The sequence below is a fragment of the Puma concolor genome, chromosome D3 (assembly GCF_028749965.1).
Source record: "Puma concolor isolate L17-30 chromosome D3, mPumCon1.1.hap2, whole genome shotgun sequence".
Lineage (NCBI taxonomy): Eukaryota > Metazoa > Chordata > Mammalia > Carnivora > Felidae > Puma > Puma concolor.
Genome location: NC_141678.1, coordinates 56,293,226 through 56,315,531, shown reverse-complemented (window position 1 = coordinate 56,315,531; position 22,306 = coordinate 56,293,226). Strand labels below are relative to the sequence as shown.

The 22,306-nt window shown below is 38.8% G+C and overlaps 1 protein-coding gene across 30 annotated transcripts in view; it reads right to left on the bottom strand.

The window, feature by feature from the left end:
• DTNA (dystrobrevin alpha) overlaps positions 1 to 22,306 on the bottom strand; it is a 351,246-nt gene that overhangs the window by 239,457 nt on the left and 89,483 nt on the right. For 5 of the 30 annotated variants that reach the window (XR_015242529.1, XM_086682727.1, XM_086682730.1 and 2 more), the window contains exon 1: positions 12,344 to 12,612. The exons of 2 other annotated variants lie outside the window; for them this stretch is intronic. The gene's annotated coding sequence lies outside the window, so the exon portion shown is untranslated. Of the gene's footprint in view, positions 1 to 12,343; positions 12,614 to 12,719; positions 12,849 to 22,306 lie in introns of those variants that run through there. 23 more of the 30 variants (XM_086682733.1, XM_086682726.1, XM_086682724.1 and 20 more) reach the window with 13 other exon arrangements.

Sequence of the window (22,306 nt, the reverse complement as noted above, 5' to 3'; positions counted from 1 at the left end):
ACACTTGGTACCTACAGTTGTGCTTCTCAAAGGCGATTTGTAGTCAAAGAAAGCTCCAAAGGATGCCATCAACGAGTTGGGACAATGCAAAACTATTGGATGGACATGGTGCATCGTTCTGGAAACTTGGAGAAAAAGACTTTGATGCTGAAGGAAAGAAAGGTTTAGCATGGAGCAAGAGGAAAATACATGAGGATTCAAAGAACTTGACATACAGGACAGACCATTTTGAACCCTGGCTCTCTGTGCATTTATTATGAATATGCATTTATTCTTTTTTATTTCATGTTTATTTATTTATTTTTGTTTTGTTTACTTTGGGGAAGAGGTTTGGATTTCAGAAACACTAAATGCTCTAAGGAATGGAGAAAAAAAAAAACCTTTGGAATGATAGAAAAGGCCTTCTCAGTACCTACTGACCTCTCCAAAGTTATCTCCTTTCACTGTACCCTCAAATTCTAGAACACCAAACACACCATGCTGTTTCCTGTGGGTCCATGCTGGTTTTTCAATCTTGAATGCCCTCCCTTTTTTTTTTTTTTTTTTTTTTTATCTAGGTAACTCCCACTCACCTGTCTAGATCCAATATAGCTGTCAACTTCAGGACCTCTCTGGGCACCTTAACACTTTATCATTTCCTGCACTATGAGTAAATTATCACCAAATGTACCTGTCTTCCCAGGGAACTCTTCAAAGACAAAGACTTGGCAAGGTGTAGGTCATTTAAAATGTCAAGTACAGGGTCTAACTCTGAGATTTAGGAATGTCTTACTCTAATATACAGGTTGTGGATCATATAACTTTGACATAAGTCTTGGTTATGACATGATAATAAAAAAGGACATTGTTCTTCTCTCTTATTTGTTGTGAATTTTTATTGTTGTGAAAGAGTGAAAGAATATGGTAAACTAAATCTGATTTTTCTTTCACCTTGTACTATGCAAATATATACCAAATTAGGGGCTAGGAGGCAGTATAGACTTTTTGATGCCAAGATTTAAATTCATTCTACTGAAGTTTCAGCTATATATCGAAAAGATTTCTAAGGAATTAAAGTAAAAATAAATCTGAGAGCCCTCCAGTGGTCAAAATAATACATGCAAATACAACCATTTACTCAACATCCCTCCTTCCAAAGAACTTAAAACATTTCCAACAGTCTTGCTGCTATAAAAATGCATGCTTTGATTACTTTGACATCCCTATTACATTAAATTGCTTTTTAGCGGTATAGGAAAACAGATGTTTATCCAGAATCATTTAAATAAACCACAGAAAATAGCGGCCCAATCACTCACTTATCAATGAGAGATTTTGAGTAGTTGCTAGAATGCAACCATGTAAGGGCAATCCTGAATCTTGTCCAGATAGGAGTAATTCAATTCCTTCCATTGCAGCCATTGAGAGAAATGTGGCTGTACATTAAAACCACTCAAGATAAAGAAAGGATGCAGTCAACCCTCTCTGTGTGTGCCAGTTCCATGCTCCCCTTAAGCACAGAATTGTATTTTAATGTGTATATTCCTAGACTTGTAAAAGCATAGTGTGTGTGTGTGTGTGTGTGTGTGTGTGTGTGTGTGTGTTCTAAATTGTAATTTTGATGGTTTACATAAGAAATGTGTTGGCTTCTCTTTTAGCAAATGCATATCTAACTAAGCCAGACAGCAGTACTTTCCTTTGCTTCATCTCCTGTCATCAGATTACCAGCAATGGTTTGGCAGAAAGCCGGGAGTAACGTCTCTGCCTTGAAAATTGTCAAGCTCTAACATTTACCCAAATGCTGCAGCACTGATTGGTGAGGGTATTTTGTTTGGTTTTGTTTTAATTAAATTCCTATATTACCTTATTACAAAGTCAAGCTTGCTTTAAAAGCTCCCCCCGCCCCCACATTTAGATTCATATATATGGTGTTCGATACAGGATGAAGATTTTTATTTTTTGGAAACATAGAACAATATATTTAATTATTGCACTCCAAAATCTTTATGGACCACCGCCCCAATAGACCTATGCTTATTTATTTCAAAAAGTTAGCAACATCAATGGAGAAATGCTAAGAAAATATTACGTCCTTTAATTTATTACTCAGATTTTTTTGCTTGTTTTTTAAATGTTTTAGATGGAAAGCAAGTGTTCATCAGTTTCCCTTTTGTATGGTAATGTCTAAAGACCTATCACTTCAATGTTCCTAAGTTAAAAGAAAAAGTCAAGTTCAGCTAGTATCTGTGAATGACCTTCAAGAAATTCAGCCTACTGCAAGAAATGTTATGAGCAATTCTCAGAAAGCATACTCTCATGGAGTAAGTTATTGCCTAAGACAAAAGTGGGCATTTCTGGAAGCTACATTGTGTCTTTGAAGCCACTGGGGTACTATTTAGGAGACTGAAGCAATAATTTACCCTTGTGCAATGAAAAATGTAATGTAACTTGCACACCAGGATCCTTTGCCTCATTAAGTTAAACACTTCCCTCATGTCATTTTAAAGGAGAGATTATAATACTGTAAATCTAAGTAATTTAGATTTATGTTCTGGCGTCTGGCAAATGGTTACACAGGATATTTTTCAGCATTCCAAATGTTTTAGGTGCTAGGCAGTTTCAGAATGTAGATATAATTGACTTTGTAATTTGGCAAACAATAGAGTGTTCTGTGTGGCTATTCAGAGAGTTGCAAAGGGACAGCCCCGCAGAGCTGAGAAGAGACCTTCACAGCCCCCTGCAATGGAGTTTTAGAGGTGTTGCGGACATTACGGCTTCTGAACCTTATTAGAACCCCAGGGGGAAAATAAACAAAAATAAACCAGGGGAGAAATATGTGCTAAGAATTTATGCTACCTACACTCTTGATGGAACAAATGATTTCTCTATGATACAGAAAAAAGGTATATTTCCCAAATAATTTTCTTTTTTAAAAAAACGTACTGACAAAGAAGTCATCTCTTACTTTTAAAATGGAAGCAGGAGCACCGAAATGTTGGTAAATGAAAAGCAGAATAATACTGCAAGAGTGGATGAGCTGACGAAAGGATACACGCTCCTGTCACACCCTGTCACACCCGAGCATGCTGATACTTACTGGTGAACCTAATATCTAGAATTTTCTGTGAGTACAGTTGCTGATGGTATAAAAGTTCATGGAGCAATTGGTTGATTTTACATGGTCACAGCACTTAACTGAATATAACACACACTCTAAAAAAAAAAAAAAGTGGACATTTTGTTCATGTTAGTCTATTACTCTTCTTCTTGCCCTGAAAAATTCCGATAGATGGTAACTTTAGTAGAGAATCTTTTGAAACCCACAACTTATTTTTCCTTTTTAAGCTTTAAAGTTTTTGAACTTAAAGAAGGTGAACAAAAAAAATCAAGAAACAGATGTTGAAGAGTTCTCTTCGTGAGGTCTTCGTAAAGAAAGGATAACTAAATAGTATAAGTGAATAATGTGTAATCATATTCTAAAGTGGAATAACAGTTTTAGATGTTTGAATGAAATGGGTAAAATAGTACATATCCCTGTGGAGTTCTCGATTCTGATGAATGTAGTCAATCTTCTTATTTGTGGCTGCATCACAAATTATATGCCCGAGTGAAGCCAAACAAATATTACTGGATGCCCGATTAATTTCTGTTGGTGCTTAAAACCAATGCCATTTATCAAGAGAATAGAAAGTAGCCAACAGCAAAGATAATTTTTGAAGTCCTTTAAAATTCTTAGCTTTATATTCCCAAAATATTACATGAGCTGCCACATTATCACTTTTAATTATTAATACAGTGAACAATGGGTGACTTAAATGAGAATTTACCAAGGGTGTTAAAATGTGTATTAAAAAGTATGTTAAAATATTATATATATACATATATATTGGTATTACAAGTTAGTTTGAGAAACACTGGGTTCAATAAAATCAAACTTTAAGAACCCTTAATGCTGAGGCATCTGGGTGGCTCAGTCGGTTAAGCATCTGACTTATGATCATGATCTCAAGTTTGTGAGTGCGACACTCACGTCGGGCTCTCTGCTGTCAGCAAAGAGCCTGCTTCGGATCCTCTGTCTCCCTCTCTTTCTACCCCTCCCCCACCCTCTCTCGCATTCTCTCTCAAAAACAAATAAACATTAAGAAAATTTTATAAAAGAACCTTAATGCTAAGGATCACCTAAATCTCTGAGAGAGGGATATGGTATCCAGCATTTTCCAAATTCATTTGACTCAGGATATTCATCTTTTTTTTCCTTTTTGTATATAGCATTTCCTGGAATTGTTCTTTCTAAGAACATAAATTGGATTTGCTGATTTAAATTATTATCTGGAAGGCCTTAGAACACTTGCTTAATAATTTTCCAATTTTCAACCATCTCATTAATCTTTGAATTCTTCAGTTTTGCCTTGTTAGTGCTTAAAACTAAACGCAAAACAAAAAGTAGAGTATCGGAGTGGTATAAATCCTACTCAAAATGATACATTTCTAACATGTAACATACATCATCATTCCTCTGGAGGCATTTTCCCTAAGCGTAGTACTTTTATTTTGCCTTTTGGAAATGCTGGGGGCTAGGACTGTAATGGATTATACTCCATTGCCTTTTTCTCCATTTTTGTGCTACAGATGATCAGTTCTTACAGATGGGAAAGTATGAAAGTAATGTTTCACTTTTGCTCTCTACAATCTAGAGGAATTGCCCTATCAGAGGCTCTTTTCTCTTCCCAAGGCTGTTTATGGACAGGACTCCCTGAGACAAAAAGCGTAAAGACAGGTAAAATGTTAGGATTCCAATCGGTTGGAAAAGCAGTGATGGGAAAGGTCGCAGGCACCTGGGAGACAGCAAAGATTTAGAGATCCAAAAGCCTTAGTGGGGATCAGCATCGAAGGATGAAAAAAGAGAAAAAAAACCCAATAGCATCTGATTACAGATAATTGCCTACATATTGCCCAGGTACATATTCAGAGTTATCCAGTAGTGCCCCTTATCCACGGAAATATGGTCTAAGACCCTTACTGGAAGGCTGGAACTGCAGACAGTACCGAACCCTCTATCTACTAGGATTTTTCCTTTAGGTACATACCTATGATAAAGTTTAGTTTAGAAATTAGGCACAGTAAGAGATTAACAATAATAATAAAATAGAACAATTATAATAATCTACTGTAATAAAAGTTATATAAATGTGGTCTCTTTTTGTCTCTCAAAGTAATTTATTGCACTGGACTCATGCTTCTTTTTGTGATGATGTGAGAGGATAAAACGCCCGCATGAGGAGATGAAGGGAGGTAAGAAACACAGAGACAGGCTACTGCTGACCTTCTGACCATTCGTCAGAAGGAGGACCAACTGCTCTGGATCCCGGTTGACCACCGGTAATTAAAATCATGGAAAGTAAGCCGTGGATAAGGAGGGAATACTGCATAAGACCAAAGTCCAGATCCCTGTTCTTCTGGGGGCTTTGTTCTTCTTGGGCCCACCTATCATTCATTAGCGTGGAATTTATTAGAGGTCCTCAGAAACATTCCAGCTCTTTCTCTTTTCAGGCATGTGATAGGATTGTATTCCTCACCCAGCTGAAGTTAGGTGTGATCGCATGGCATGCTTTGGCCAAGGAAACGTGAGCACAGGGAACACAGGTCACTTCCAGGTGAAAGCAACAACGTGGGGAAGGGCCTGAGGTCAGGCCAACCCTCCATACATAATTCGCATGAGTGGGAAGGAAACCTTGGCTTTTATAAGCCATGGAGATTTGGGGGTTGTTACCTCCAGAAATCAAGCATAGTAATATCTATCTGGAGCACTTCCTATGTCTGTATCTTGGTTTGATCATGTATAAAAGAAAATAACATATGTCTCTTACCTACAAAATAGTATAAAACATTGGATGAGGTTTAGAACAGAAGTGTTACACTTCTCTGAAGTGTTAAAAACAACATCTTTCAATGAGTAAATATGTTGCTACAAATGTGTGGCAATGAACAGTCTAAAACTAGGAAGTTCACATGCATTAGAAGATAGATTTCGTTCAATTAATCTACATCTCTTAATATAATTAGTAAAGACATCTATAGTCTTGAACTATGATTAATTCAGTGAATTCATCCCTTCAGCACTCATAAATCTGTGTGCTACTACATCACCTAGGAATGGAGTACAAAAAGTAAAGTGAGACTGAGAAATAAAGTTAGTAAAAATAACTATTGCCCTCTTTAAAATACACAGAGCTTTAGAAAGTTTTCATGACCCAGGGCATCTCTGAGTCACCTTTATGCCATATTTATTTTGCAAGAATGCAAAGTTCAACTCTATTTATGCAAATAAGTGTGTTTATATTTTATATTAAGATACAACACAGTTTCCTATGTGATAAAAATACATGTTCAATTTTTTAAAAAATAATCTGTTTAGGTCTCTTTAAACTATTCTATAAAAAAATCTGCTAAATAGAGATTAAAAAAATTAAAGTATTCCCAAGACCCCTAAAACTTAGCTTTTTGAACTTCTAAGAATTTACCCAAGGGATACAGGAGTGCTGATGCACAGGGGCACTTCTACCCCAATGTTTATAGCAGCACTTTCAACAATAGCCAAATTATGGAAAGAGCCTAATGTCCATCAACTGATGAATGGATAAAGAAATTGTGGTTTATATATACAATGGAATACTACTTGGCAATGAGAAAGAATGAAATATGGCCTTTTGTAGCAACGTGGATGGAACTGGAGAGTGTTATGCAAAGTGAAATAAGTCATTCAGAGAAAAGACAGATACCATATGTTTTCACTCTTATGTGGATCCTGAGAAATTTGACGGAAGACCATGGGGGAGGGGAAGGGGGAAAAAAAGGTAAAAGACTCTTAAAGACAGAATAAACTGAGGGTTGATGGGGGTGGGAGGGAGGGGAAAGTGGGTGACGGGCATTGAGGAGGGCACCTGTTAGGATGAGCCCTAGGTGTTGTATGGAAACCAATTTGACAATAAATTTCATATTAAAAAGAAACTTTGCTTTTTGACAGGAAAATACTAATTGCTAAAGAAAGGCAAAGTGATTTTTTTTAACAAGTATGGAGATTAGCATACATAAATTAAGAATAGAAATTAAAGAATAGAATAAAGCAATTTGTTAATTACATCCATTGTTTTAACATGACATGCTCCAGTGTCAGTGTCCAGTGAAGGGGACTGAATAAATAATTTCTTACTCTAGACACAAGGTAGGAGCTTGATCGAGATTTACTGAACTAATAAGACAAATTAGCTCAGCTACTTGAAAGCTATGATTTAAAATCAGCCAATTTTTAAGAATTAGTCTTATTTTTTTTTACAGATGAAGTAAAAAAGAAAAGGCCTATAATACTATATTTTCATATTTTGTGTTAGAGAAATCTAGGTTCTCATCTAGACACTGACCTAAAAAGATTATATTTAAGCTTACTCATTTTTGAGAAGAGAGACAGAGTGTGAGCAAGGGAGGGTCAGAGAGAGAGAGGGAGACACAGAATCTGAAACAGGCTCCAGGTTCTGAGCTGTCAGCACAGAGCCCGATGCGGGGCTCGAACCCATGAACTGCCAGATCATGACCTGAGCCAAAGTCGGACGCTTAACCGACTGAGCCACCCAGGTGCCCCTAGACACCGACTTTAAACATTTGATTGGATTCAAAGATTTTGATTTAAAATATTTATTTACTTTTATTTAAAATAAATTTGACCCCATCCATATTAGGGCTTTTTTCTTTGTGGAGGTAGGAAAGCCCCATATGAGAAAAAATACAAACCATGTTTCTTATTTTTCTAAAAATGAGGTGTCAACATATCATAATGTATGATAAATTTATAAATGATCTGAGGAATATGACATTAGTTAAACATCCTGAGAATTAATAAGCTATATTTCCTCTTTCTCTGGTTCCCACCAACAACATTCAATTTTTAATAATTAAAGGCAGCGCTGTTTTTTTTAAATTCAGCATAGCAAAATGAGACTAACATTTACATCGCTAAAGTTTTCTAATGAAAATTTTCAGCCACCCTTAAGATTTAAGATCACAATGTCCTATCACATAAGCAACCAACTGCTTTCCTTCTAGCATCACATTGTGATCTAAAAAACCATCAGTGTTTTCCAATGGTTCAGATTCAGGCTATATGCAGTCAGATTATTTTGATCTAGTTGTGCCTCATTACTTTTTTCCATTGGTGTTACCCATGATTATGGGCTAGATCTGTTGAAACATGTCAGTTTTTCAATTCTATGACTTTCCTCTTTATTGTGAATGTCTCTGACAATATACGGGTAATTTATCCTACTTAAACTTCTATGATTTGTCTTGTTATCACAATGATATTATAGAATCTCACTTGGTGAAAATGGAAATAGATGACCTCCCCTCTCCCCCAAAAAATAACCAAAAACACACACTCATTTTTAACTGACTCTACTTGACATAGAGGAGAATTAATGATCACTATTCCAGACAAAGAGTCTAAGGTCAAAATAATGATGTTTAGAATGAAAAACAATAAAGCAAAAAAGAAATTGTTGTGAAAAAACTTCCTCATAATAGTTGTTTGTTCATTCCTTGAATGTAACTTGGTTTCTATGTGCCCGTTACTGAGAATTCCAAAATGCACAAGACAAGAATAGTGGGTGAGCTGTACACGTAAAGGATGTACAGTGTAGGTGACTTACGAGGTCAACCTTGAAGAAGTCGGATTTAACCACAAAGGAGATGAACAGTGGGTATTCTGGGGGGAAATGTAGGTAGACTAGCACAGAGGTATGACGTCCTATGGAATATTCCGGAGGCAGAAATTGTGCGCGATTCAAGTGTTAGTGAAAAAGCCAGTGAGGTAGTAGACGTGGTGTTGGACAAACAGGTTGAGGCTTTGTGACAGGCCTTTAAGACATACTAAGGGCTTTATTTTGGGGGAAATGGTGAGTCACTAGGGATTTTTAAGTAAAGGAGCAATCCACTCATGACTATGATTTTGAGAAGACAAGTGTGTTGGTCCCAGGATGGGAGAGGTGTTGGGGTGCAGACCCTAGGAGCAGGAGAACAACTGGGAGACCATCGTAATGCCCAAGTGAGATGCTGAAGAACTGAAGTGGAGGGGCTGCAAAGGGAACGGAAAGGAAGGAATTTATTTAAGACAATGTCTTAAACGTGGTGATACTGGATAAAGGCCAAGAGAAGGCAGGAGGAGTCAAGGTCAACAGCTGACAGCGATGGTGGTGGGGTGGATTAGAGAGACTGAAGAGATGACTAAGGAAAGGGGCCAGCCAGGGACACATAAAAGGACTGCTAAGTATCGTTGACAGCTCCAGTAAGGCTGGGAAACACGAATCCTCCGTGCGTTTGCAAATTTCTCCAAAAGCCCACAGCGAAAACTAAAAATCAGAAAAACTACCCGAAATCATCAGTGATGTTAGCAGACCGCTTGATACCTTCTCTAGCATGTGTATATATTTATAAATACATAAAATGACCATAAAAGCAGTACAGTGAACTTCCCTTTCTGGTAACAGTAGTGAAATAATTTCGACTGACACTCCCACTGAGGTAACTGAAGATATTTAAAATACAAAAACAGCAAAGAGCTTAATATGATGGCGAGGTTTTCACACAGAGAAATTTGGAAGGCCAGAGCTCAAGAGAGGAAGCTTATCTTTGACAGCTTTTGCCCTTGGGCATAGGAGTATGGGGGAGAAAAGATCTGTGAAAGCAGCCGTGCTTTGAGCAACCTCACAGGTTTTGTGAGAAGGGCAAAGCCTGTGGTCCTCAGGTGAGGGCATTAATAACCGAACACAACTTCAACTTGGGATCTCAAAAGGCCGTAGCTTCCTTTATGGTAGGAGTGAACCCCAAATACACGATTCTTCACACAGATTTGCAGCCTTGCTTCTCACACAGGGGTGATTCAGGAAATCTTAGGGGCTGCACTTTGACAAAGATAATTCTGGTCTGATATTGCCCCCGGGTGCCTGGCAGAAGCAAAGTCCTTTCTGGGGGAGAAACCTCATCACCACTAGGTCTCAATTTATTCTTACAAGTGATTTTTAAAATACAGTTCCAACAGATAGTCAAAGATATCCAAGCAACCAAGAAAATAAGACACCATGAGTGAGAACTGGCAGGAACAATAATAATAGAAACGAATCCAGTAACACTTGAGATACTAGAATTAGCAGACATAGATTATAAAGCTACACATAGCATATTCAAGGAGATAAAGTGCAAGCTTGACAAATTTCAGCAGGGAACTTGAGTGACATTGATAGCAGCAGAGAAATATTTGTCCTCCCCCTTCCCTGTCAACACTATTTGGTCTCGTGGTTTAAAATTCTTACATTTTAGAATTAAAATTTTTTTGTGTTCTTTTTTTGGCTTTCTTTTGACACACTGAAAACAAAAACCAAGCCCCATACTGAAAAGCCTGATACAATTTTAGCTATATGTATAATTCAATCAGAAATATTTAGTTGAGTAAAATGTAAGTCTACCCAGAAGCGTTTGTGTGTGTGCATGTGTATATGGTAAGCACACACATACTTGCACTCACAGATTTCTTGGAAACACTTCTGATTTCTGCCAGGCTCACTCCTACTGTCAACAGGTCAGGACCAAGCTGGATAAATCAAGGTGCATAGGAGTCAATGTTACCAGGGATAATTTACAAAGGTGCCATCCACTTGTGGAGACGCGGAATGAAAATTCACAGCAACTTTCTTGGAAGATAGGTCTTAACAGCATGAAAAGGAGGGTATTGCAGTGATATTCATCAGGGGTCCAGAAAGAGAAGGAGGACTGGAAGCGGAGACGGAGAGTGGGCAGAGAAAGGGGGGTGGGGGCATCAAAACTGAGCCCTGCTGGGGCGCCTGGGTGGCGCAGTCGGTTAAGCGTCCGACTTCAGCCAGGTCACGATCTCGCGGTCCGTGAGTTCGAGCCCCGCGTCAGGCTCTGGGCTGATGGTTCGGAGCCTGGAGCCTGTTTCCGATTCTGTGTCTCCCTCTCTCTCTGCCCCTCCCCCGTTCATGCTCTGTCTCTCTCTGTCCCAAAAATAAATAAAAACGTTGAAAAAAAAATTAAAAAAAAACAACAAAAAAAAAAACTGAGCCCTGCTAACTTCACATTTTGTTTTGGTCTTGCTAGATTGTTCGATAGTTGTAAAATCAAGTGATTCTATCAACAAATTGCTCACTTTTCATTTTAGAAGAGTTACGCAGCATATTAGTTATTCTTATCAAAACTGAAAGACCCACGTGAAGTCATTCATTGTTTGTACTTAGTTTAGCCAACTTAGTTCATTAGAATCGGGTCTATTTGACATAGCAAAACTCAGCCAGTTACATCTAACAACTGTTCAGTCCCACATTGCAATAAGAACGTCAGCAGATTTATTTTCCCCATATAAAGTAGAATTTCCAATTCACACCATGTCCTCTGTGACTATTATGGACAGTATTTATTCAGAAGGAATGCTGTGCAAGTTTGGGAAAGCTGTCTCCAAGAGCAGAGCCGAGAGGTCATTCGACAAAATAAGAAACAAAACCTATACATGGTCAAAACATGAAGAGAACTGAGGTTTGTCATTCTCTCTTTTAAAGAAGAAAGTTCCGAAATCCTTAAAACACAGCGTGGTAATAGCAAATTAGACAACTCTCCCTCCTCCACCCTCAAGTTCCATATAATCAGTACGCCTCCATTCACTTAGCAAATATCAGCTTTTTTGGAGGAAGAGAAGCTGCTTGGAATTAATGAGGCAACATCAAAAAATAACTTCTATTAAAAAATCGTTCTCTTCAATGGAAAACTGCCTTTTTTTTCTAATTTTCTTTTAAAATAGATTATCTTCTAAGGCTCCTATTCACTTCATCCCACCTTTAGACCACCTCTTTTTCCCTCCTTTTATTTAGTTTTCCTTTTTCACTTCTTAAACTAGGAAGCACCGTTGCGCCAGGCGAGGGAAGTAACCCCATCTCACAGTAAAAACAGTTACATCCAGTGGTATCATAAACACGGTAACATTCAGTGGGTGTTGTGACACACAACCACTGACATTGTAATTCAATAACTGCAGGGTGTTTAAAGAGTTAACAGAGAAAAATGTAAGTAAGGGTCATAAAGCAAAACTGAAATCATAGACATGCAAGGTACATTTCAAAACCAAGCTGAAATGCTCTAGTTATTTCTGCTGCATAACTTAAAAAAGGCCAAATAGCTCAAGAAAGGTAAGAGAGTTACAGTCCCGGAAAGTCTTCATGATCACTTTTTCATTTACACAAATAAAAAGAAAAATTCCACGTTAACCTTCCCAGAGAAGCGATGCACCTTAAAAGCCAATCTTTTCACTTACCCTAGAGTATGCACATCATGAGCTCCTAAATCCTTTTAATTCCAGGACATCCAGAACATACATGAATTCTGAGCACATTGACTTCAAAAACAAGCCCCGACCAAATTGTTAATTACTACAGAGATCATAACAGAACTCTCTGAAATTCTAGGGAGAGATAGGAGTTTCAAATCCAGCTTCTAGATCCTGGTGTATACTGTGTCTATCTTTAACTTGAAAATGATTTGGTTTCACATTCCATTGAAGTCCCACTGGCAGATGCCTTTGGTAAGCTCACCAATGGCAGGCTTTCAAATGCCCTCCCTCCACCCCCTCCTTCCTCTGACCGAGCTTCCGCTGATACATCTAATGCCCATTTACTCAGCTGTCTTTTTACCTGTCTCTGCGTGGGTAAAAGGAGATGCTTTCATTGATGGCTATTACGGAAACACTTGGAAGCTTAAGGCAGCCCGAGGACTCACTGTGCTTTCCCTCCTGCCATCCCCTCCCCCTTGTTACTGCCAGAAACCAACTGACTTCCAAACTTGGCTGTCTGAAAAAGAATGTTCTCTGATTGGCATTCCTGGAAGCAGAAAGGAAGGCAGCTCAAGTTTTGTTCTGTGGCTCCCTCTGTGTGAAAAACTTCCCCAGGTACACATAATACAAACAAGTAAGTTTCCTGGATTTTTTTTTTTCCTAACTTTGAGGAGAATGGAGTGAGTATTTGGGGGCATGACAAACATTTTTGATGTCATATAGCATTTAAGTTTTAATATCCACATATAATTTTACCTACAATGGCTACGCATGCAGAAAAAACAAAAGAAAACAAAACAAAGCAAAATGGCAAATGTTGTGTTAAAAGTTGAATTTCCTTATTAGTAAATGGGTTGGGACCCTTCAGCAGAAGAAGCAGTCACGCTTCCTGCTTGACAATATTCTGGAACGCAGCTGTTCACTCTGTGGCTTTTCCATGAGAGAAAACCTTCCTCATAAGAACTGTGGAAAAACTGATTTCAATTATCCTATATTTTATATCGCAAACAGCAGGAGAAAAGAGCGCCAAAGACTCTCCCATTGAGTCTTCTTTTCCAGGACTGTCTTGCAAACTTTGGTGAAGACTGCTGAGGACTATACGCGCGCGCGCACACACACACACACACACACACACACACGTGAACAAAAAAAACTGAGTGACTGGAAATGAGACAAAGATATGTTTCCTCAAATACAATCAGATAAGGATTAATAATGGACAGTCCCTTCAAAGAACTACTAATAAACTTGTGTTTAATACTTATTTACTGGTCACCGGGACCAAAAGATTTGCTGCTGCTGCTGCTGCTGCTGGAAATAACTTACCTCTCATGTTCAAAACAGTGAATTTATTGTATGCCATTTTATGGACGAGACAGCTTCTTGAAAGCTCTGATAAAGGATTTATAATTTCAGCAATCAGACAAACCACAACCTATGCATTTTGCCTTTCCAAATCTCATCTGGCTGTGGCTGCTAAGTCCAGGCAAGTGGCAGCTGGCTGGACTCACGGGTAGTGGTGTGGTTACAGCTGCTCCTTGTAACTTGTACAGACATCTCAGAAATATTCAACGGCAAAGGGTTGCGTCCAAAAAGAAAGCTTTCACTTTGTTTGTGGTTGGTCTCTGATCTCGGTGGTCTGGTACCATATCCGAACAAGACCATGTTAGGGAACCATGAGTGAAATCTGATTAACTGGCATCACATTACCAGTTTACTCTGGTGATTGTTTATTCCCATATAGATGGGTGTCCTACCAGCTTGTTCACTCCTTAACCTGTTACTAGATGTTCTTAAAAAAAAAAAAAAAAAACTATAAGAGGGGCACCTGGGTGGCTCAGTCGTTTAAGTGTCTGACTTTGGCTCAGGTCATGATCTTGCAGTCCTTGAGTTTGAGCCCTGAGTCAGGCTCTGTGCTGACAGCTCAGAGCCTGGAGCCTGCTTCGGATTCTGTGTCTCCCTCACTCTCTGCCCTCCTCTGCTCACACTCTGTCTCTGTCTCAAAAATAAATAGATAAACTTTAAAAAGAATTTATTAAAAAACAACTATAAGACGTTGGGAGAGGAGGAAGAAACTTTCCTTATTTTTATTCCCAAAGTTGATTGTCTTAGGGAAATTTCAAGCTATGTGCAAGGCTGATAGGCGCATTCAGAAATAAATAGGAAAGAACAATCACTCACCCAGAGAGCACATGTCCCATTCCTGTGTGTCTTCTTCCCTCTATCAAAAACACTCATCCTCAAGGCTAATGGATGGTGTCAAAACACATGTGAACTAGGATGAGAGGACAGGGTTGGAGGCAGGCCGTCTGGTTCACATTCAGCCACACGACTCGCTTCTGTATCTCTGACTGAACGTTAGCATGTAACTGACGCTCAAGAAATGGTTTTTGAAACTGAAGAACTAACTGCTTTTGTGAAAGTATATGTTCTAACTTACGGAAAATGATTACATGTTGGCTCACTGCAGATATAGTTATATATTTTGCATTTATCTTAATGGTCTGGGGAAAAATATCTCTTTTCAAGCCATTAACCAAAAGATTTTATGAAAGCTATATTAGGTACTGAGTACCTTTACTGAAGAAAAAAAAATCATAAATGTTGTATCTGTGTGATTAGTTCTCAAAACCAACATGGCAAATATTGCTAAGATCATTTCTGTTGAGCTTACTGGCTTCTAAGAAAAATAGAACAGGAAATGTTAGGTCCTTCAAATATTTCATACTAGCTAGTGAATTGGAATAGTTTTCTTTATTGAATCGCTATTGGCTATTCCTTACAGTGCAACATTTATCAACCAGGTATCTTCTTGGGTTCCCAACTTTATCTCCCCTTATATTTTCATCTATGCCAATCATGGAAATTTTATTTAAAAAAATTTTTTTAATGTTTTTATTTAGTTTTCAGAGAGACAGAGAGCAAGTGGGGGAGGGGAAGAGAGAGAAGGAAACACAGAATCTGAAGCAGGCTCCAGGCTCCGAGCTGTCAGCACAGAGCCTGATGTGGGGCTCGAACTCGTGAACCGTGAGATCATTGCCTGAGTGAGCTGAAGTCAGGCTCCCCAAATCATGGAAATTTTGGAACAGCTTTTGCGTTAGTCCAACTCCAAGGTCGAGTGAACACAATGGGAATTTTTTTTCTTCTTTTTTTTCCACCTAACCTTCACAAGGCAATTGATAAGATTTATAATTGCTAGAATTTAGTCTTTATCATGAGTAAATGTTATTTTTCTCTGTCATAAGCACTAACATGAGAGTTAGGATTTGATCAGAAAAACAGCTTCCAGGGCTGGCTTCCAAAGAAAACTGGGCATGTAACAGGCAAATCAAATACCCTTGATTTATCATGAACAAGCAGTTAATCTCTGCTCCATTCTCCAGAAATAGACATATCAGCACAGTTCTGTGGATGGCGAATGCTGGTAGCAGGCTCTTTGCAGGGGTGAGTAAGCTGTTCAAACTCAGATCTCAGTTGATCGGTAAGGCATCCAGGCATACAAAGAATCAGATTAATGGAAAGCAAATGGTCCCCATTATTTTTTCCTTGCTGGTATCCTTAAAAGACTAGCATAAGTAATATTTTCAGGGTGATGGTTTTGCAGATGATTTTTTGGTCTTTTGCATGTAATTTATTTTTTTAATATATACTACTTGCAATACATTATGTTTGTGTTCTCCCAAAACCCACATATTGAAACACAATCTGCAATGTGATGGCATTAGGAATTGGAGCCTTTGGAAGTTGATTAGGTCGAGGGTGCTGCCCTCATTAATGGGATTAGTGCCTTCCAGAGAGACCTCCAGAGAGCTTCTTTGTCCCTTATACCATGTGAGAACACAGCAAAAAGATGGCCGTCTGTGAAGCAGGAAGCAGGCCCTCCCCAGACACTGAATTTTTGAACGTCTTGATTTTGGACTTCCAGCTTGCAGACTGTAAGAAATAAATTCCTGTTGTTTATTAGCCATCTAGTGAATGGCATATTGTTATGGCAGCCTCAATGGACTAAGACACTATACAAAAATGGGGGGTTTTTTTTGGGAGGGTGAGTGGTGAGTAGTTATTTTTTTCCTAAGGAAAAATTAATAAATCCAAGCTGCAGTTGTTTGAAAGTAATTACAATAGACACTCCCCAAGAAAAATTAGAAAACTATACATTAAAAAACCCAGTAAAAAATAGAGGCTCTAACAGCAGATATGGAAGACATTCAAAACATCAGCATGTTATGTATAATCTTATTAAATTCCAACCAATTTAAAAATTGGATGAAATGGGCACTTATTTTGAATGTCTAGGGGGTGAAAATAGCCCTAATTATGGAAAGGGCCATATGTTAAATACACTAATTATAACATCATATTTGGTAGAATAACTGGGAACAATGATACTTTTGATGACAACAGAAAGACATGGGCTAATGCTTAGGTTAAAAATCAAAGCATATAAATGTACATGCACCATGATTTTTCACTATGTTGGAACTTCTGTGGGCATTAGGAGGAAAGGCAAAAGCTAGCAGGAATCCTATCAAAATGATTTATGAGTACACACACTCATACCCCAAAAATATTCAAACAAGAACGGTTGCAGACCTTCCTCATTCTCCTTCTGGTCTTTGAAAAGGCATCTCTATTTCTCTTCTCTGGGTCTGTCAGATGGTAGGTGGATTGTTGGCAGGGGAGTGGGAGGGGCATGAGGAGGCTCTCCAATGTGGAAAGAGACAGGGCAGAAGCCAAAGGGGGCTTATGTTAATTGTCAGAAGGTCATGGAGGGAAAATACCCAAGAACAGGAGTGACTTAAAGGAACCAGTGAGAACGAAGGAAGAGAACAGGGAACAGAATGTGGCAGGAGAAGCAGGCACCAGGGTGTAAGCCAGACTAGGGAGAAGAATCTTTGATGAAATAGACTTGGAGGAGAGCAAAGTTTAGAGGGGAAGTTTAAGATGTCTAGCCCTAGGATATCTGGCTGCGTAGTTTGTTATCTCTTCTCATGAAACACTTAAGATAGGCCTTTACTTTTCAAGATCTGGTAGTGTCACCTTTCTGTGTCTTTTGGATACCGCATGATATTGACATCGATCTTAAACGAATAGATACATTTGGTTACAGAAACATTTTTGAAAAGTCAATGCTAATTGCTTTGTCTTGTTATTGTGGTTGCTAAAATTGGTTTTCTTTGGTATGGCTAGGAAATCATCTACACCCTTGTCTAAATAAACTCTCTTGATCACTTTCCTCCACTTGTATTTTGTTTCCTGTATCTCTGTTCCCAAGATGGGTATCTATTACAGTCTCTTGGGACGAGCTGTATATGTAAAATGACCAACCATTCCAATTTTACTGGAACTGAGGGTTTTCCCAGTATGCAGGATTTTGAGTCCTAAAACCTGGAATGTCCTAGGCAAACCAGAATGAGTAGATCATTCTCCATATGTAATCCAGCACTGTTTATGTTATATGTATGCTTTTGATAAAAATTAGTCTTTTTTTTTTTTAATTTTGAGGTATTTGGCCCAAGTAGAAAGACATTCCAAAAAAAAAAAAAAAAAAAGATTTCTTTTGCCTTTACCCCTGGCAGCCATGCAGCATGGGACAGGTCAAACTCCAAGGGCGACCACGTCTTCATCTTTATACTGAGAATAATAGTATATATTTCAGAGATGTTGTCAACCTCAAATGAGATATGCATGTAAAACATGTAGAATATGTAAAAGATATAAAATGAATAAATCTACATTTTAGATTTTATTTTATATAAAATTATATGTAGTTATTTTTCAGAGAACCTTTTGGTTATGTTAGGTTGAGAAATAATAGAAGTCCACAGATGAGTCCACTTCCTACTGCGTATGTGGGGCAGGGAGAGATAGATATTGGTGGACTGAGGGAAGAGCTTTCTCAGTAGCGTCTGTTTCAACATATGATTTTTCCCTAGATTAAACTCACCAAGATAAGGATGTTTTGTTTTTGAGAGGCTCTATAGCCAAGGAAACAATCAGTACTCCGTATTGACAAAAGATACAGGTAATCGTCTGCGTTAAAAATAAATATTTATTCTGTATCTTTTCCTTCAACCTGGGGTAGGAGCGTTTTTCTATGGTGGGACCAAAATCAACCCAAATTAGAATGAAATCATTAACATATCCATCCCTAGACAAAACTAGAATGCCCAAAGTCATCCTTGGGATAGAAAGCCACCCCTGCTGTACCATTCATTTGAACGCTGGGGGCACATGCCATACTTGATGCCTCTTTTTTTTTTTTTTAATTTTTTTTTAACATTTATTTATTTTTGAGACAGAGAGAGACAGAGCATGATCAGGGGAGGGTCAGAGAGAGGGAGACACAGAATCCAAAATAGGCTCCAGGCTCTCAGCTGTCAGCCCAGAGCCTGATGCGGGGCTCGAACTCACGGACTGAGAGATCATGACCTGAGCCGAAGTCGGACGCCCAACCGACTGAGCCACCCAGGCACCCCACTTGATGCCTCTTAAGAAGTGAGAGTACAGTTTGGTTTGGGAGCGAAACTAGAATTACTTAATGTCATCATTTGAAATCTGTGCAAATTTTCATAATGGTAAATCCAATCCATATTTGAAACCCAAACAAACCGGTTCTACTCCAAGCTTCTTGAGTTAGAAATGGGACAATATGTTTTGTGGGGTAAAAGAAAATAACATGTAAAAGCCACACTGGATCAAGTCTGCTATTTATCATATTCAGCTTATTCTATTGGGAGCAGTTTTTCTCCAGATACGCACAGGGCTAATCAGTGCTTTCCAAACTTCTTTGGTGGTGGTGGTGTTTTCTATAGAACCCTTTGTTCAAAGAAGTTAGTTCACTGGAACTTAACAATGACAAGGCATGGCTCCTTTCGCAGAAACTCATGTGGGAGGCCTACCGAGCTCCCTCTTCTATAAGGCAGTCTCTGTGGAAACTTCCAGAAACCTGGGAAGCATAGCGTGAAAGTCACTGAGCTCCGGCACTCGCTGCATTCAGTTTTTTAAAATGTAACTTTCATATATTTAAAAAAAATCATGCACATATTTTTAAAAGCCATGCAGAATGTAGAGCTTTAAAGAATGTCCTAACCCAACCCTACCCCTCCTCATCCTTAAATCCCAGAGGCAACCGCTTTCAACTCTTAACTATTAATTATGACACTCACTCCATCTTCCTAAATGATACTCTTATATGCCTCTTCTTTTTTATTTTCCCAGGGTAGCTATTATCTATTGGTCTCTTACTAAATCCTTATCTTTAGTTCTTATGGACACTATCTCCCGCAAGTATGCTCTCAGTATCTCCTTCTCTCTCTCATCTACACGCAGACACACACACACACACACACACACACACACACACACACACTTTCCTTCCCTTAATCCTCCCAGTTTAGATACACAACAAATTTAGGTGAAGCACTCATCAGTGTTTATGTCATCTTGGCTATGCATATATTGTTCACATGTAAACCACACGGGATTTATGACTCTATTTCCTTTCTTTTGCACAATCGTGTTTTTTTCCTCTGACACTAGTATCGTGTCACATTTTTGCTTGCTCAACTTCTATTTGCCCACCATTACATTTTTTCAGACTCATTAGAGATGTAGCGTTCCTCTTAAAATAAAGTCATGTCAGCTATTTTTTTCAGCACGCCCCACCCCCGCAACCTCGAGGTCCTTGGGGTGTCAATAGTGTTACTGAGCTGTCATCCTGGGACTGTGCTTTGTGGCTTTCTGAGAAAGATACTTAGAACAAACCAACTTTTGGAGAACCTGAACGCTTGAAAATATAGTTGTCCTTGTTTTGGACTTGCTAACTTGACTAGATAATTCATTGTTTAGAAATTCTTATCCCTCAGAAATTTCAAGTAATGTCTTCACTGTCTTTAGTTTCTAGTGTTGTTTTTGAGGGGTCATTCTGTTCCTGCTCCACTTACTATTTCTTCTTTATCCCCGGTGTTAGAATATCTCATGACAGTACACTCTGGTGTGGATCCCCCTTTTCTCCCTACAGACTGTTTGCAGCTCAAGGGACTTTTGCTCATATATTCCAATTCTGGGCAAATTTTATTATATTTTTTAAACAATTTCTGAGTTCTATTTCCCCTGTTATTTTATTTATTACTATTAATTATTATTATTATTATTATTTTTAAAGTAGGCTTCATGCCTAATGCAGAGCCCAATGTAGGGCTTGAACTCACAACCCTGAGATCAAGAGTCAGACGCTTAACCAACTGAGCCACGGGGCGCCCCGCTCTGTTATTTTACTCTGAAAGTAAACTCCTTTTAGTGGGGTGTCGGACCCCTTAAGTGAAGTCTCTAATTTTTTATCTTTTCTCTTCCAATCATCTTTCTGTCACTTCCTCTCTGGAGTAATTCCTCACCTCTCTTCTGTTGGAAGAGTTTAATTCTTAGTTTAATTTCTAAGATTTCTATTTTCTCTAATCGTTCTTTTTTAAAAGTACCATGTTTTGTTTCATGGAAATAATTTCTTTTCTAATCTCTATGAGAAGATAACATTTTTAAAGTTTTCATCTCTTCCCTTCAGTCATTGTTTCCTTCAATTTCTTGTTTGTTTGCTTTGGTCTCTTTTACAGAGACTTTCTGCCATATCTGGTATTCCTTACTTATCTGCTTTCGCAGTATATCATCGTTGTTAGGGTGTTACTGAAAGGTGATTAGAACTGAACCTTCACTGAAATACCCTCAAGGGTAACTAGGTTTCTCCCCACCAGGGTAGTCAGATCTTCCAGAGAAGCCCACCTCCAATGTGCTATCTAGGCGGGATAAGCTCTGTTGCCAGTGTCCTGGAGCAAAGCTAGGTAAGAAGGTTTGAAAGAGAGGTGAGTTTATTACTATTGACCATGCGGATTTCCACTTAATCTAACAGATTTGAGTATTACACCTGATGCCCACCTGCCACTGTTTCCAAGCCTGCTGGGTTTATAGCCTCTCTGGTTAAGTCACTCCAGAGAATAACGCAAGCGACCTCCTGTCTCCTGCAGGGTGAGGGGCAGGCAGTTGCCAAGCTGCACAGGTTGCAGACAGGATTTGGGAGTCCAACTGTTAAGAATCTCAACCACTTCCTGCTTTCAGCTCCACATCTCACCCCTCACCCCTAGCTTCAGCGATCCCCTTTGCCTTCACTCCTCATGCTTTTCCGGGCTTCTCTAGGGACTCTCCATTTGCATCCTGTTGGCATCTCTGCAGGTACCTGGGTTTCCACATCTCTGCTCGGCTAAATCAAGCACCACTTAATCAATTCCCTTTCCATTTTCCAAAAAAAAATAGGTCAGCAGCTCTCTGCTGTTCTATGCTCTCCCATTTTCTTGATTCCAGTTAGTGTTTTGTGTTTACTGCCAGTATAGGGTAGCTTTGGGAAGGAGAGGGTGAAATTAGTATGTGTTCCACCCAGCATTTCTTTTTTTTTTTTTTTAACATTTTATTTATTTTTGAGACAGAGAGAGACAGAGCATGAATGGGGGAGGGTCAGAGAGAGGGAGACACAGAATCCGAAACAGGCTCCAGGCTCTGAGCTGTCAGCACAGAGCCCAACGCGGGGCTCGAACTCACAGACCATGAGATCATGACCTGAGCCGAAGTCGTCCGCTTAACCGACTGAGCCACCCAGGTGCCCCCACCCAGCATTTCAACAGTAATTATGTCTTTACTGCTTTAAAAAGGGATCGAATTCTCCAACCTCTCCAAAATGATCGTAACAAATTTTCATTTGTGTGTGTATGGGGGGGGGGGGGAAGGGGGAGGCAACATTGCTAAATGAAAGAACACATTGCTGAAATGAAAGCTAAATTCCAGCAAAGTATACAAGTATCTAGATCAGATCCACTGAAGTGTAACATGTAATTGAAATAAAGTTATCTCTTTCATAGGGTCTAAACTAGGGTGTAGTCCATTACATTAATACTTTCGTTACAT